Below are 17,260 nucleotides of genomic sequence, written 5' to 3' on the forward strand. Positions count from 1 at the left end.
GTGCAGCTTATCTCACCACCTGTAGTTATTTAGGTGAAAGCTCCAAAATGCTTGCCTAATATGTCTGTTTATCCAAAAGGAAGTATAGAGGGAGAGCTAGATAGATAGCATTGCATTACATTACATTACATGGCAATGCAATGCACAGTTGCTGAAGTTGAACCAAAATGAGCTTGTCATCTGGCTTCTGCAACTTTTAACATGAAAAATCCAATGAGGAGAAGAAAAGCAAAGCCAAAGAGTCCATCCCAAAATCCGACAAACAAGCAAAATGAACAAAAAGCATTGAATTCAATTCTTTCTGATTTTAGAAACTGCATTAAAGAAGGGGTGCACCGGTCCTGGAGATACTGCAATACCAGGTCAATGCGTGGAGTGGACAGAGCAAGCTCTTTTTCCATCTCCCTGTTCTAAAAATCCATTTAATATATGGTCCCCAGAAAGGGGACGTATCAGATATTAAACTGATAAGAACAGATTTTTTTGATTGAATATATCTTTTATTAGCACAAAAAATAAGTTAACAGACAGTGTACAGTGCCGCAGCCCAGTACACACAGAATTCTACATCACATTTACATAGCATGAGGATACGACGCACTAACTAAACACATCACACCCCTATGCTACACAAAACACTCAATATGAAAGAAAAAGCATGTCAATCAATACAGTACGACGAACCGTGATAAGGGATGGGGATTGGGAAAAAGGGGATGGGGAGGGGAAAATCACAGGCCCGAAGCTTTATTAAAAGACAAGACACATAAGGGGAGAGGGGGAGGAGGGGTTTAGTCCTCATCCTCGTCCTCCGGACCGTCCACGATGGAATAGTCTCTGAGCAGGCTGTGGATCAGCCTGCGGCAGTCCTGGATGGACATCCTCTCCCTCCTCAAGATGAGCCGGTTCCTGGCGACCCAAACGGCATCCTTGAAGCAGTTCATAAGGCGCCAAGCCTCCTGGATGGCTCCGACGGTATGAACCCCAGGGAAGAGTCCGTAAAGCACAGAATGGTGCGATAGGCTCGCCCTGGGGACAGAGTTCCTCAGGTCGTCCTCAAGGGCAGTCAACAGGCGCTGTGCAAATCCGCAGTCCCAAAAAGTGTGCAAAGATGTTTCCTCCACGAAGGGGCACCTTGGGCAGTACCGGGTCTTGCACAGGTTCCGGGCATGCATGAATGGCCGGACGGGCAGTCCGCCCTGAATAGCCATCCACGACAAGTCCTTGTGCCCGTTGGTCAGCCTGTCAGACGACACATTTGTCCACACAGTCTCCAGCGTGTCCTGGTGAAGTCCTGTGATGTTCTCCACGTCATCCTTGGCTCTGATGAGCTTGTGGATAGTTTTGGGCTTCCACAAGTCGGGCTTGAGTCCCTCCAGTTGATGTTCCCCCACAAATCGAACGACGTCTCCGTAGAACCATGGCATCGTCCAGTTGTAGGGGAAGGAGCTGTCCCACTTGTCCCAGCCGAGTCGCCTCCAAAGAGGAAGCAGGAAGAAGCGAGACATGGACCTGCCCGCGGAGCCATTCTTGACTTGCAAAGTCCGGCGGACACAATCACACACAAAAGAGGATCGCAGGAGGGTGGGGATATCTGGAACGCCCTTCCCACCCTTGCGAGGCTCCTTGTACATGACGGCCCGCCTGACTCTGTCCATCTTGGATCCCCAGACAAAGTGAAACACTGTCCTGGTAATGGCCCTGCACACAGTGACGTGTGGGGGCCAGGCCTGCGCCGTGTACTGCAAGACGGGCAGGACCTCATTACGCAGGACGAGTGCCTTACCCTCACAAGTGAGGTGTCTGAGGCTCCAGAGTCCGATCCGTTGCTTCACCTTGGCCAAGCGTTCTTGCCAGGACTTGAGGGCCGCTCCTTCCTTCCCGAACCAGACTCCCAGCACCTTGAGGAAATCCGGTTGAATGTTGAAGGGGAAGGGGGCGGAGGAGGCCGGCTGCCAATCCCCGAAGAGCATGGCTTCCGACTTCCTGCAGTTGACTTTGGCCCCTGAAGCCCGGCCGAACCTCTCACACGTCTGGACGAGGGCGTCGACTGAACCACGATCAGCGCAGAAGACGGTGACGTCGTCCATGTAGAGCGAGCACTTGACCTCGTGTCGTCCCGGACCCGGTGCGGTGATCCCTCTGATCTCTCCATTCTGCCGGATAGCCTCTGCGAAGAGTTCTATAACACAAACAAAAAGAAGAGGTGATAGAGGGCAGCCTTGTCTGACCCCAGAGAGGACAGGGAAGGGGTCAGTCTTCCAGCCTTTCACCAACACCGAGCTGTGGATATCAAAATACATCAAACGGACATACGAACAAAACATGTTACCCAAACCTAACCGGTGCAGAGCTCGGCCCATGAACTCGTGGGAAACCCGGTCGAAGGCCTTCTCCTGATCCAAGGAGACCAGGGCCGCGTGTGCGCGGCGGACCTTGATGTACTCGACCGTGTCCCGCACGAGAGCGAGGCTGTCTGCGATGCGACGTCCAGGGATGCCGCAGGTCCGGTCCGGGTGGATGATCCGTCCGATGACCGTCTTAAGTCGTGTCGCCATCGTCTTGGCCAGGATCTTGTAGTCCACGTTGAGCAGAGTGATGGGACGCCAATTCCTCAGGTCGCAACTCTCTCCCTTCCGCTTGTACAGGATCGTGACCATTCCTTCCCTCAAAGATGGAGGCATTCTACCCTCCACCACCATCTCCTCGTACAGGTCCAACAGGTCCGGACAGATGAGGTCTCCCAGCGCTACATAGAGCTCCGCTGGAAGACCATCACTGCCCGGGGTCCTGCCGGTCCTAAAGGATTTAGCGGCAGAGAGCAATTCGCCCACCATCAGAGGTTTGTCCAAGGCTGCCGTGCCTGCAGGATCAAGATGGTTAGTGATACCTGACAGGAAGTTATCAGCAGCGTCGGGGTCGGTAGTCTTGTGGGAGTAGAGTTCGCTGTAGAAGTCGCTGACGACCCTCATTACGTCCTCCTTCCCACGTCGCATGTTTCCGCTCTCGTCTCGCAGCTCGTTCAGGGGCGTGTGACCGGCATGAAGTTTCCTGAAAAAGAATGAGTTACATTTCTCACCCTTCTCCAGATTCTCCACTTTGGAACGGAAGACGATTCGCTTGGACTCCTCCTCAAAGTGCCTTTTCAGGCTCTTCTTGGTCTCCTCCAGCTCCTCCCTCACGTCCCAGCCACAGTGAAGAAGGTCCTGCAGCGACCGCAGCTCGCGCTGCAGCCCTCTGAAGTCCCTCCTCTTCTCACACGCCTGTTGTCGACCCTTGGCCTGAAAGAAACAGCGAAACTCAAGTTTAACATATTCCCACCAATCAGAGACTGTTTGGAAGCTACCCTTGTAGGACTGCCACATTGCGTAGGCTGCTCTCAGCTCCTCCACGACTTCATCCTGAGCCAGCAGAGCACAATTCAGCTTCCAGGAGCCGGGGCCGGACGGAAAACCGTCGCCGAGGACACCTTGTAAGTGAATGGCTCTGTGGTCGGAGAAGAAGCAGGGGACCATCGAGTGCCTACTCTGCCTGACTGCCCGAGAGGTGAACACAAAGTCAATCCTGGAGCGGAGTGAGCCATCCGGTCGGCTCCACGAATAGTTCGTGGAGCCTCTCCCCATGGAGCCCACCACGTCCTGAAGAGAGGCCTCGGTTACCATCTCGATGAGCAGCTTGGACGTGATGTCCAACTTGGCAGATGTGCCAGAACTACGACCATCCTCCTCGATGGGGCAGTTGAAATCCCCGGCCATCACTAAGGTCCTGGTGGTGGCAAGCTGAAGCCGCAGGGTCTGGAAAAGCTCCAAACGCTCATTCTTCAGTGGGGACGCATACACGTTGATGAACCTGACAGGTTCTCCCGCCCAGTTGCCATCTACAACAAGAGCCCTGCCGCAGATGAGCTCCTGGACGGACTCAAGCGTGAATGCGCCCCCCCTGATCAGAATTGCGACCCCTGCAGACTTGCAGTCACCCCCACCGGACCAGTAGGATGGACCGTGGGACCACTCCCTGGCCAGATGTTTGAAGGACCTAGAGGAGGGAAGGGAACATTCCTGCAACATATAAACATCACACAACTGGGAAGTAAGGAAGGCATAAATAGTCTGACGTCTGAACTTGTCCTTGATGCTCCTGACATTAATGGAAAATAAGTTAATATTAGCCATCATGTAGGGAAAAAAGAAAAAGTTAGCGCAGGCAATACACCTTAGTTACCACTCCGGTCGGGTGGTCCCTCGTCGGTGTTGACTGCTGGTGACGGGATCACCAGCAGGCCCTCTTCCTCCATCTGGTCAAGCAGCGCGGCCTCGATCTCGGCGACCACCAGTTCCTCCTCTTCTGGCTCGGCCACCAGGGTCTCAACCATGTGCTCCATCTCTTCTGGCTCAGGGAGGGTATCCTCCTTTTCGCCTACGAAATCCAGAATCTTCTTTTTGGAGGATTCAGTAGCAGGGCTGTCCTCCACCTTCCTCTTTCCCCGGGTTGGAACTGGGGAGACAAGAAGGGGAAAATCCTCCTCGGAATAGATAGCGGCAGGTGGAGGAAAGGTTAATTCCACCACTACCATGGTCTGAGGAGGGAGAGTGGCTGCCGGGGCAGGGGAAAGGACACCTGCTGAGGAGTAGGGGAAGGAGGAAGAGGAAGTGGAATCCTCAGCAGGGGTGGCCGGGGTGGGGGGGGATTGGACGGGGGTGGCAGGGGGAGGGATCGAGAGAGGGGTGACAGAACTCTTACCCTCCTTTGACTTTTTCTTCTGCTTCGGAGCTGCTGGGACCGTCGCTGGGACTTTGGCCACCGACTCCTTGACCGCTTTGGCCTTGGTCGTCTCGGCCTTGGCCGCTGGGGCCTTGGTCGTCGCGTCCTTGACCTTCACAGGCCTGGTCGTCGGGGCCTTGTCCTCCGGAGCTGGGGTCGTCGCAACCACCGATGCCCAGGATCTCTCACGCTTGGGGCAATCCTTGTACAGATGAGCCGCCAGCCCACACAGGTTGCAGGACGTCTTCTTCGGGCAGTCCTTCGAGCTGTGTCCCGTCACTCGACAAATCCTGCAGGCATCCTCCTTGCAGTCCTTCATCTCGTGGCCGTTCTTGCCGCATCTCCTGCAGTTCCGCGGCATGTCCGGGTAATAGATGAGGCCGTAGGAGTTGCCCAGGGAGAATGTCGGGGGCAGGTGCCGAAGTCCGTCTGAGTACGCCAGGTCCCTGTGAAGTCTAACAGTCACCGACCACTTACCTGTCCAGAAGCCGAGTCCATTCAGGATGTGAGAGGGTTCCTTCACAACCAAACAGAAGCGTCTCAGGAAGGTACAGATGTCTTGGCCTGGGGTGTGCGGGTTGCGCATGGAGACCGTGATCCTCCTTTCGTCCCTCTGGATAGGGCAGCTACCTGTAAAGGCAGAGAAAGAATTATCCGATCCTTTTGCGCTTACCATTTCCCAGAACCTCCTGCAGGTGTTCACAGTGGCGAAGGTGACGAAGAAGATCCCCGTCAAGAAGGTCTGGATGCTGAGGGTGTCCGACCTGGAGAAGCCTCGATCCAGCAGCATCTTCTGGCAGAACACGTCCGAGGACATGTCCGGCACCCTCCCATCCACTTCCTTCAGCTTCAGGGCCACCGTCTGCCGCATCCATGGCTCCAGGGCTGGAGCTTCGTGGCGGGGCTTCTGGGGTCCCTTCTGCTGGCCAGTCATGGAGGCAGAGTCCTTGGGGTCAGAATCGGCTCCTGGCTGGGCCCTCCTGGCTGTCCCCTGCTCCAGGCTCTTCTTTTCGGCCTTCCTCGCAGCGCTTGCCATGGCTTTCCTCCTGCAGTTACTTCTTGGAGCTGGATCTGGAGCTCTTCCCGAAATGGGTGGAGCTATGCAGATTCTTCTCCCGTCGTGTTCTGGACAAATTCCCCGAAAGGTCTTTGTCTCGATGATTTTCTTACTCAAAGATTCCACAGGACAGCCCGATTCTTCTCCGAGTCTTCGTCTTCTTCTGGATTCTTTAGAGCTTCTTCCTCCCACCGATATCCGCCTTCCTTCTCCGATGTCAGCTGCGCTCCGAAGCTCTTCTCCTTCCGAGTTCGATCGCTCTCGTCAAGTGTAGATCATAGCTCTTGTGTTCTTAAAAGAACAGATACTACACTTGATCTTAGCCAAAAGGCCGAGAAGCGATAACCAGAATTGGTTTCCGACTACGGTGCCACCCAAGGATTCTGAAAAGTCCATTTGTGGAGATGGCCACCTGGACTCCCGTTAAGAAGACATGCTGTCAACCTCTAGATCCCTCACATGCCTGCACTTTTCGGCTTGCTGCTGCTGCAATCCACGCGTTTTAGATCTGCATAACTCCACCTCTTTTAGCACAGTACCCTCAACCCCCGGCTGTTCCCACCCGCCTCAACACCGTTGGAAGGGAGGAGAACCAATTAAGGCGGGGGGGGGGTGGAACGAGCAGCTGTCTACCCTTAGCAGGAGGGTTGCTGATTAATTACCTCTCCTGCTGCTGCTGCTGCTGGCTGTCCAGCAGCAGACTGAAGGTGGCTGCTGCTGTGCGCAGGTATATAAAGGCTCAGAGCCTATTATGACACGCGCAGCCAGCGTTCCATTGCCACGTTCCGTCTACTGCAGGCGGGATACCTGGATGGCTGAATGTCACTGAGAAGCTCACAGAGACCGCCATAAGCAACAGTTTAAAAGAATGCCACAGACTAATCAACCAAACTTTTAGGGTTGGTTTCTCTTTTATAGTCTGCAGGCATTAAATGAAAGAAGTCAGTGTTCCAGCAGAGGGAGACAACGTTTCAGAAAAGGCATTGTAGCAAACCAAAAAAGAAATTTTAAGCGCAGCAGAGTAACCAGCTCACATACCTGTTAGCTCAGGTGAGTTTAAAAGGCTGCTGTTGATAACAAGGGCATTTGCTAAATAGATGGTGTGTGTGCAACAATATACTGAAAGGTCAATTATATTGTGCAGCTTATCTCACCACCTGTAGTTATTTAGGTGAAAGCTCCAAAACGCTTGCCTAATATGTCTGTTTATCCAAAAGGAAGTATAGAGGGAGAGCTAGATAGATAGCATTGCATTACATTACATTACATGGCAATGCAATGCACAGTTGCTGAAGTTGAACCAAAATGAGCTTGTCATCTGGCTTCTGCAACTTTTAACATGAAAAATCCAATGAGGAGAAGAAAAGCAAAGCCAAAGAGTCCATCCCAAAATCCGACAAACAAGCAAAATGAACAAAAAGCATTGAATTCAATTCTTTCTGATTTTAGAAACTGCATTAAAGAAGGGGTGCACCGGTCCTGGAGATACTGCAATACCAGGTCAATGCGTGGAATGCACAGAGCAAGCTCTTTTTCCATCTCCCTGTTCTAAAAATCCATTTAATATATGGTCCCCAGATAGGGGACGTATCAGATATTAAACTGATAAGAACAGATACTACACTTGATCTTAGCCAAAAGGCCGAGAAGCGATAACCAGAATTGGTTTCCGACTACGGTGCCACCCAAGGATTCTGAAAAGTCCATTTGTGGAGATGGCCACCTGGACTCCCGTTAAGAAGACATGCTGTCAACCTCTAGATCCCTCACATGCCTGCACTTTTCGGCTTGCTGCTGCTGCAATCCACGCGTTTTAGATCTGCATAACTCCACCTCTTTTAGCACAGTACCCTCAACCCCCGGCTGTTCCCACCCGCCTCAACACCGTTGGAAGGGAGGAGAACCAATTAAGGCGGGGGGGGGGGTGGAACGAGCAGCTGTCTACCCTTAGCAGGAGGGTTGCTGATTAATTACCTCTCCTGCTGCTGCTGCTGCTGGCTGTCCAGCAGCAGACTGAAGGTGGCTGCTGCTGTGCGCAGGTATATAAAGGCTCAGAGCCTATTATGACACGCGCAGCCAGCGTTCCATTGCCACATTCCGTCTACTGCAGGCGGGATACCTGGATGGCTGAATGTCACTGAGAAGCTCACAGAGACCGCCATAAGCAACAGTTTAAAAGAATGCCACAGACTAATCAACCAAACTTTTTGGGTTGGTTTCTCTTTTATAGTCTGCAGGCATTAAATGAAAGAAGTCAGTGTTCCAGCAGAGGGAGACAACGTTTCAGAAAAGGCATTGTAGCAAACCAAAAAAGAAATTTTAAGCGCAGCAGAGTAACCAGCTCACATACCTGTTAGCTCAGGTGAGTTTAAAAGGCTGCTGTTGATAACAAGGGCATTTGCTAAATAGATGGTGTGTGTGCAATAATATACTGAAAGGTCAATTATATTGTGCAGCTTATCTCACCACCTATAGTTATTTAGGTGAAAGCTCCAAAACGCTTGCCTAATATGTCTGTTTATCCGAAAGGAAGTATAGAGGGAGAGCTAGATAGATAGCATTGCATTACATTACATTACATGGCAATGCAATGCACAGTTGCTGAAGTTGAACCAAAATGAGCTTGTCATCTGGCTTCTGCAACTTTTAACATGAAAAATCCAATGAGGAGAAGAAAAGCAAAGCCAAAGAGTCCATCCCAAAATCCGACAAACAAGCAAAATGAACAAAAAGCATTGAATTCAATTCTTTCTGATTTTAGAAACTGCATTAAAGAAGGGGTGCACCGGTCCTGGAGATACTGCAATACCAGGTCAATGCGTGGAGTGGACAGAGCAAGCTCTTTTTCCATCTCCCTGTTCTAAAAATCCATTTAATATATGGTCCCCAGATAGGGGACGTATCAGATATTAAACTGATAAGAACAGATACTACACTTGATCTTAGCCAAAAGGCCGAGAAGCGATAACCAGAATTGGTTTCCGACTACGGTGCCACCCAAGGATTCTGAAAAGTCCATTTGTGGAGATGGCCACCTGGACTCCCGTTAAGAAGACATGCTGTCAACCTCTAGATCCCTCACATGCCTGCACTTTTCGGCTTGCTGCTGCTGCAATCCACGCGTTTTAGATCTGCATAACTCCACCTCTTTTAGCACAGTACCCTCAACCCCCGGCTGTTCCCACCCGCCTCAACACCGTTGGAAGGGAGGAGAACCAATTAAGGCGGGGGGGGGGTGGAACGAGCAGCTGTCTACCCTTAGCAGGAGGGTTGCTGATTAATTACCTCTCCTGCTGCTGCTGCTGCTGGCTGTCCAGCAGCAGACTGAAGGTGGCTGCTGCTGTGCGCAGGTATATAAAGGCTCAGAGCCTATTATGACACGCGCAGCCAGCGTTCCATTGCCACATTCCGTCTACTGCAGGCGGGATACCTGGATGGCTGAATGTCACTGAGAAGCTCACAGAGACCGCCATAAGCAACAGTTTAAAAGAATGCCACAGACTAATCAACCAAACTTTTTGGGTTGGTTTCTCTTTTATAGTCTGCAGGCATTAAATGAAAGAAGTCAGTGTTCCAGCAGAGGGAGACAACGTTTCAGAAAAGGCATTGTAGCAAACCAAAAAAGAAATTTTAAGCGCAGCAGAGTAACCAGCTCACATACCTGTTAGCTCAGGTGAGTTTAAAAGGCTGCTGTTGATAACAAGGGCATTTGCTAAATAGATGGTGTGTGTGCAACAATATACTGAAAGGTCAATTATATTGTGCAGCTTATCTCACCACCTGTAGTTATTTAGGTGAAAGCTCCAAAATGCTTGCCTAATATGTCTGTTTATCCAAAAGGAAGTATAGAGGGAGAGCTAGATAGATAGCATTGCATTACATTACATTACATGGCAATGCAATGCACAGTTGCTGAAGTTGAACCAAAATGAGCTTGTCATCTGGCTTCTGCAACTTTTAACATGAAAAATCCAATGAGGAGAAGAAAAGCAAAGCCAAAGAGTCCATCCCAAAATCCGACAAACAAGCAAAATGAACAAAAAGCATTGAATTCAATTCTTTCTGATTTTAGAAACTGCATTAAAGAAGGGGTGCACCGGTCCTGGAGATACTGCAATACCAGGTCAATGCGTGGAGTGGACAGAGCAAGCTCTTTTTCCATCTCCCTGTTCTAAAAATCCATTTAATATATGGTCCCCAGATAGGGGACGTATCAGATATTAAACTGATAAGAACAGATACTACACTTGATCTTAGCCAAAAGGCCGAGAAGCGATAACCAGAATTGGTTTCCGACTACGGTGCCACCCAAGGATTCTGAAAAGTCCATTTGTGGAGATGGCCACCTGGACTCCCGTTAAGAAGACATGCTGTCAACCTCTAGATCCCTCACATGCCTGCACTTTTCGGCTTGCTGCTGCTGCAATCCACGCGTTTTAGATCTGCATAACTCCACCTCTTTTAGCACAGTACCCTCAACCCCCGGCTGTTCCCACCCGCCTCAACACCGTTGGAAGGGAGGAGAACCAATTAAGGCTGGGGGGGGGGTGGAACGAGCAGCTGTCTACCCTTAGCAGGAGGGTTGCTGATTAATTACCTCTCCTGCTGCTGCTGCTGCTGGCTGTCCAGCAGCAGACTGAAGGTGGCTGCTGCTGTGCGCAGGTATATAAAGGCTCAGAGCCTATTATGACACGCGCAGCCAGCGTTCCATTGCCACATTCCGTCTACTGCAGGCGGGATACCTGGATGGCTGAATGTCACTGAGAAGCTCACAGAGACCGCCATAAGCAACAGTTTAAAAGAATGCCACAGACTAATCAACCAAACTTTTTGGGTTGGTTTCTCTTTTATAGTCTGCAGGCATTAAATGAAAGAAGTCAGTGTTCCAGCAGAGGGAGACAACGTTTCAGAAAAGGCATTGTAGCAAACCAAAAAAGAAATTTTAAGCGCAGCAGAGTAACCAGCTCACATACCTGTTAGCTCAGGTGAGTTTAAAAGGCTGCTGTTGATAACAAGGGCATTTGCTAAATAGATGGTGTGTGTGCAACAATATACTGAAAGGTCAATTATATTGTGCAGCTTATCTCACCACCTGTAGTTATTTAGGTGAAAGCTCCAAAATGCTTGCCTAATATGTCTGTTTATCCAAAAGGAAGTATAGAGGGAGAGCTAGATAGATAGCATTGCATTACATTACATTACATGGCAATGCAATGCACAGTTGCTGAAGTTGAACCAAAATGAGCTTGTCATCTGGCTTCTGCAACTTTTAACATGAAAAATCCAATGAGGAGAAGAAAAGCAAAGCCAAAGAGTCCATCCCAAAATCCGACAAACAAGCAAAATGAACAAAAAGCATTGAATTCAATTCTTTCTGATTTTAGAAACTGCATTAAAGAAGGGGTGCACCGGTCCTGGAGATATTGCAATACCAGGTCAATGCGTGGAGTGGACAGAGCAAGCTCTTTTTCCATCTCCCTGTTCTAAAAATCCATTTAATATATGGTCCCCAGATAGGGGACGTATCAGATATTAAACTGATAAGAACAGATTTTTTTGATTGAATATATCTTTTATTAGCACAAAAAATAAGTTAACAGACAGTGTACAGTGCCGCAGCCCAGTACACACAGAATTCTACATCACATTTACATAGCATGAGGATACGATGCACTAACTAGACACATCACACCCCTATGCTACACAAAACACTCAATATGAAAGAAAAAGCATGTCAATCAATACAGTACGACGAACCGTGATAAGGGATGGGGATTGGGAAAAAGGGGATGGGGAGGGGAAAATCACAGGCCCGAAGCTTTATTAAAAGACAAGACACATAAGGGGAGAGGGGGAGGAGGGGTTTAGTCCTCATCCTCGTCCTCCGGACCGTCCACGATGGAATAGTCTCTGAGCAGGCTGTGGATCAGCCTGCGGCAGTCCTGGATGGACATCCTCTCCCTCCTCAAGATGAGCCGGTTCCTGGCGACCCAAACGGCATCCTTGAAGCAGTTCATAAGGCGCCAAGCCTCCTGGATGGCTCCGACGGTATGAACCCCAGGGAAGAGTCCGTAAAGCACAGAATGGTGCGATAGGCTCGCCCTGGGGACAGAGTTCCTCAGGTCGTCCTCAAGGGCAGTCAACAGGCGCTGTGCAAATCCGCAGTCCCAAAAAGTGTGCAAAGATGTTTCCTCCACGAAGGGGCACCTTGGGCAGTACCGGGTCTTGCACAGGTTCCGGGCATGCATGAATGACCGGACGGGCAGTCCGCCCTGAATCGCCATCCACGACAAGTCCTTGTTCCCGTTGGTCAGCCTGTCAGACGACACATTTGTCCACACAGTCTCCAGCGTGTCCTGGTGAAGTCCTGTGATGTTCTCCACGTCATCCTTGGCTCTGATGAGCTTGTGGATAGTTTTGGGCTTCCACAAGTCGGGCTTGAGTCCCTCCAGTTGATGTTCCCCCACAAATCGAACGACGTCTCCATAGAACCATGGCGTCGTCCAGTTGTAGGGGAAGGAGCTGTCCCACTTGTCCCAGCCGAGTCGCCTCCAAAGAGGAAGCAGGAAGAAGCGAGACATGGACCTGCCCGCGGAGCCATTCTTGACTTGCAAAGTCCGGCGGACACAATCACACACAAAAGAGGATCGCAGGAGGGTGGGGATATCTGGAACGCCCTTCCCACCCTTGCGAGGCTCCTTGTACATGACGGCCCGCCTGACTCTGTCCATCTTGGATCCCCAGACAAAGTGAAACACTGTCCTGGTAATGGCCCTGCACACAGTGACGTGTGGGGGCCAGGCCTGCGCCGTGTACTGCAAGACGGGCAGGACCTCATTACGCAGGACGAGTGCCTTACCCTCACAAGTGAGGTGTCTGAGGCTCCAGAGTCCGATCCGTTGCTTCACCTTGGCCAAGCGTTCTTGCCAGGACTTGAGGGCCGCTCCTTCCTTCCCGAACCAGACTCCCAGCACCTTGAGGAAATCCGGTTGAATGTTGAAGGGGAAGGGGGCGGAGGAGGCCGGCTGCCAATCCCCGAAGAGCATGGCTTCCGACTTCCTGCAGTTGACTTTGGCCCCTGAAGCCCGGCCGAACCTCTCACACGTCTGGACGAGGGCGTCGACTGAACCACGATCAGCGCAGAAGACGGTGACGTCGTCCATGTAGAGCGAGCACTTGACCTCGTGTCGTCCCGGACCCGGTGCGGTGATCCCTCTGATCTCTCCATTCTGCCGGATAGCCTCTGCGAAGAGTTCTATAACACAAACAAAAAGAAGAGGTGATAGAGGGCAGCCTTGTCTGACCCCAGAGAGGACAGGGAAGGGGTCAGTCTTCCAGCCTTTCACCAACACCGAGCTGTGGATATCAAAATACATCAAACGGACATACGAACAAAACATGTTACCCAAACCTAACCGGTGCAGAGCTCGGCCCATGAACTCGTGGGAAACCCGGTCGAAGGCCTTCTCCTGATCCAAGGAGACCAGGGCCGCGTGTGCGCGGCGGACCTTGATGTACTCGACCGTGTCCCGCACGAGAGCGAGGCTGTCTGCGATGCGACGTCCAGGGATGCCGCAGGTCTGGTCCGGGTGGATGATCCGTCCGATGACCGTCTTAAGTCGTGTCGCCATCGTCTTGGCCAGGATCTTGTAGTCCACATTGAGCAGAGTGATGGGACGCCAATTCCTCAGGTCGCAACTCTCTCCCTTCCGCTTGTACAGGATCGTGACCATTCCTTCCCTCAAAGATGGAGGCATTCTACCCTCCACCACCATCTCCTCGTACAGGTCCAACAGGTCCGGACAGATGAGGTCTCCCAGCGCTACATAGAGCTCCGCTGGAAGACCATCACTGCCCGGGGTCCTGCCGGTCCTAAAGGATTTAGCGGCAGAGAGCAATTCGCCCACCATCAGAGGTTTGTCCAAGGCTGCCGTGCCTGCAGGATCAAGATGGTTAGTGATACCTGACAGGAAGTTATCAGCAGCGTCGGGGTCGGTAGTCTTGTGGGAGTAGAGTTCGCTGTAGAAGTCGCTGACGACCCTCATCACGTCCTCCTTCCCACGTCGCATGTTTCCGCTCTCGTCTCGCAGCTCGTTCAGGGGCGTGTGACCGGCATGAAGTTTCCTGAAAAAGAATGAGTTACATTTCTCACCCTTCTCCAGATTCTCCACTTTGGAACGGAAGACGATTCGCTTGGACTCCTCCTCAAAGTGCCTTTTCAGGCTCTTCTTGGTCTCCTCCAGCTCCTCCCTCACGTCCCAGCCACAGTGAAGAAGGTCCTGCAGCGACCGCAGCTCGCGCTGCAGCCCTCTGAAGTCCCTCCTCTTCTCACACGCCTGTTGTCGACCCTTGGCCTGAAAGAAACAGCGAAACTCAAGTTTAACATATTCCCACCAATCAGAGACTGTTTGGAAGCTACCCTTGTAGGACTGCCACATTGCGTAGGCTGCTCTCAGCTCCTCCACGACTTCATCCTGAGCCAGCAGAGCACAATTCAGCTTCCAGGAGCCGGGGCCGGACGGAAAACCGTCGCCGAGGACACCTTGTAAGTGAATGGCTCTGTGGTCGGAGAAGAAGCAGGGGACCATCGAGTGCCTACTCTGCCTGACTGCCCGAGAGGTGAACACAAAGTCAATCCTGGAGCGGAGTGAGCCATCCGGTCGGCTCCACGAATAGTTCGTGGAGCCTCTCCCCATGGAGCCCACCACGTCCTGAAGAGAGGCCTCGGTTACCATCTCGATGAGCAGCTTGGACGTGATGTCCAACTTGGCAGATGTGCCAGAACTATGACCATCCTCCTCGATGGGGCAGTTGAAATCCCCGGCCATCACTAAGGTCCTGGTGGTGGCAAGCTGAAGCCGCAGGGTCTGGAAAAGCTCCAAACGCTCATTCTTCAGTGGGGACGCATACACGTTGATGAACCTGACAGGTTCTCCCGCCCAGTTGCCATCTACAACAAGAGCCCTGCCGCAGATGAGCTCCTGGACGGACTCAAGCGTGAATGCGCCCCCCCTGATCAGAATTGCGACCCCTGCAGACTTGCAGTCACCCCCACCGGACCAGTAGGATGGACCGTGGGACCACTCCCTGGCCAGATGTTTGAAGGACCTAGAGGAGGGAAGGGAACATTCCTGCAACATATAAACATCACACAACTGGGAAGTAAGGAAGGCATAAATAGTCTGACGTCTGAACTTGTCCTTGATGCTCCTGACATTAATGGAAAATAAGTTAATATTAGCCATCATGTAGGGAAAAAAGAAAAAGTTAGCGCAGGCAATACACCTTAGTTACCACTCCGGTCGGGTGGTCCCTCGTCGGTGTTGACTGCTGGTGACGGGATCACCAGCAGGCCCTCTTCCTCCATCTGGTCAAGCAGCGCGGCCTCGATCTCGGCGACCACCAGTTCCTCCTCTTCTGGCTCGGCCACCAGGGTCTCAACCATGTGCTCCATCTCTTCTGGCTCAGGGAGGGTATCCTCCTTTTCGCCTACGAAATCCAGAATCTTCTTTTTGGAGGATTCAGTAGCAGGGCTGTCCTCCACCTTCCTCTTTCCCCGGGTTGGAACTGGGGAGACAAGAAGGGGAAAATCCTCCTCGGAATAGATAGCGGCAGGTGGAGGAAAGGTTAATTCCACCACTACCATGGTCTGAGGAGGGAGAGTGGCTGCCGGGGCAGGGGAAAGGACACCTGCTGAGGAGTAGGGGAAGGAGGAAGAGGAAGTGGAATCCTCAGCAGGGGTGGCCGGGGTGGGGGGGGATTGGACGGGGGTGGCAGGGGGAGGGATCGAGAGAGGGGTGACAGAACTCTTACCCTCCTTTGACTTTTTCTTCTGCTTCGGAGCTGCTGGGACCGTCGCTGGGACTTTGGCCACCGACTCCTTGACCGCTTTGGCCTTGGTCGTCTCGGCCTTGGCCGCTGGGGCCTTGGTCGTCGCGTCCTTGACCTTCACAGGCCTGGTCGTCGGGGCCTTGTCCTCCGGAGCTGGGGTCGTCGCAACCACCGATGCCCAGGATCTCTCACGCTTGGGGCAATCCTTGTACAGATGAGCCGCCAGCCCACACAGGTTGCAGGACGTCTTCTTCGGGCAGTCCTTCGAGCTGTGTCCCGTCACTCGACAAATCCTGCAGGCATCCTCCTTGCAGTCCTTCATCTCGTGGCCGTTCTTGCCGCATCTCCTGCAGTTCCGCGGCATGTCCGGGTAATAGATGAGGCCGTAGGAGTTGCCCAGGGAGAATGTCGGGGGCAGGTGCCAAAGTCCGTCTGAGTACGCCAGGTCCCTGTGAAGTCTAACAGTCACCGACCACTTACCTGTCCAGAAGCCGAGTCCATTCAGGATGTGAGAGGGTTCCTTCACAACCAAACAGAAGCGTCTCAGGAAGGTACAGATGTCTTGGCCTGGGGTGTGCGGGTTGCGCATGGAGACCGTGATCCTCCTTTCGTCCCTCTGGATAGGGCAGCTACCTGTAAAGGCAGAGAAAGAATTATCCGATCCTTTTGCGCTTACCATTTCCCAGAACCTCCTGCAGGTGTTCACAGTGGCGAAGGTGACGAAGAAGATCCCCGTCAAGAAGGTCTGGATGCTGAGGGTGTCCGACCTGGAGAAGCCTCGATCCAGCAGCATCTTCTGGCAGAACACGTCCGAGGACATGTCCGGCACCCTCCCATCCACTTCCTTCAGCTTCAGGGCCACCGTCTGCCGCATCCATGGCTCCAGGGCTGGAGCTTCGTGGCGGGGCTTCTGGGGTCCCTTCTGCTGGCCAGTCGTGGAGGCAGAGTCCTTGGGGTCAGAATCGGCTCCTGGCTGGGCCCTCCTGGCTGTCCCCTGCTCCAGGCTCTTCTTTTCGGCCTTCCTCGCAGCGCTTGCCATGGCTTTCCTCCTGCAGTTACTTCTTGGAGCTGGATCTGGAGCTCTTCCCGAAATGGGTGGAGCTATGCAGATTCTTCTCCCGTCGTGTTCTGGACAAATTCCCCGAAAGGTCTTTGTCTCGATGATTTTCTTACTCAAAGATTCCACAGGACAGCCCGATTCTTCTCCGAGTCTTCGTCTTCTTCTGGATTCTTTAGAGCTTCTTCCTCCCACCGATATCCGCCTTCCTTCTCCGATGTCAGCTGCGCTCCGAAGCTCTTCTCCTTCCGAGTTCGATCGCTCTCGTCAAGTGTAGATCGTAGCTCTTGTGTTCTTAAAAGAACAGATACTACACTTGATCTTAGCCAAAAGGCCGAGAAGCGATAACCAGAATTGGTTTCCGACTACGGTGCCACCCAAGGATTCTGAAAAGTCCATTTGTGGAGATGGCCACCTGGACTCCCGTTAAGAAGACATGCTGTCAACCTCTAGATCCCTCACATGCCTGCACTTTTCGGCTTGCTGCTGCTGCAATCCACGCGTTTTAGATCTGCATAACTCCACCTCTTTTAGCACAGTACCCTCAACCCCCG

At 52.2% G+C, this 17,260-nt stretch overlaps 5 non-coding genes and 2 pseudogenes across 5 annotated transcripts; all 7 read right to left on the reverse strand.

Moving 5' to 3' along the window:
- Positions 1-325: 325 nt before the first annotated feature.
- LOC141185739 (U2 spliceosomal RNA) lies at positions 326-519 on the reverse strand. The gene has a single exon (XR_012260370.1). It is a non-coding gene; the product is annotated as a U2 spliceosomal RNA (small nuclear RNA).
- A 5,552-nt stretch (positions 520-6,071) lies between these two features.
- On the reverse strand, positions 6,072-6,161 carry LOC141186036 (U2 spliceosomal RNA; annotated as a pseudogene).
- A 1,120-nt stretch (positions 6,162-7,281) lies between these two features.
- Positions 7,282-7,472, reverse strand: LOC141185239 (U2 spliceosomal RNA). Its single transcript, XR_012259920.1, has one exon. It is a non-coding gene; the product is annotated as a U2 spliceosomal RNA (small nuclear RNA).
- Positions 7,473-8,593: 1,121 nt separating this feature from the next.
- Positions 8,594-8,784, reverse strand: LOC141188544 (U2 spliceosomal RNA). Its single transcript, XR_012262628.1, has one exon. It is a non-coding gene; the product is annotated as a U2 spliceosomal RNA (small nuclear RNA).
- Positions 8,785-9,904: 1,120 nt separating this feature from the next.
- Positions 9,905-10,095, reverse strand: LOC141188545 (U2 spliceosomal RNA). Its single transcript, XR_012262629.1, has one exon. It is a non-coding gene; the product is annotated as a U2 spliceosomal RNA (small nuclear RNA).
- A 1,121-nt stretch (positions 10,096-11,216) lies between these two features.
- On the reverse strand, positions 11,217-11,410 carry LOC141185722 (U2 spliceosomal RNA). Its single transcript, XR_012260354.1, has one exon. It is a non-coding gene; the product is annotated as a U2 spliceosomal RNA (small nuclear RNA).
- Positions 11,411-16,974: 5,564 nt separating this feature from the next.
- Positions 16,975-17,052, reverse strand: LOC141186052 (U2 spliceosomal RNA; annotated as a pseudogene).
- Between the last annotated feature and the right edge of the window lie 208 nt (positions 17,053-17,260).

Source organism: Phyllobates terribilis, unplaced genomic scaffold (assembly GCF_046119375.1).
Source record: "Phyllobates terribilis strain yellow unplaced genomic scaffold, ASM4611937v1 Scaffold_40__1_contigs__length_11209783, whole genome shotgun sequence".
In the NCBI taxonomy this organism is placed as follows: domain Eukaryota; kingdom Metazoa; phylum Chordata; class Amphibia; order Anura; family Dendrobatidae; genus Phyllobates; species Phyllobates terribilis.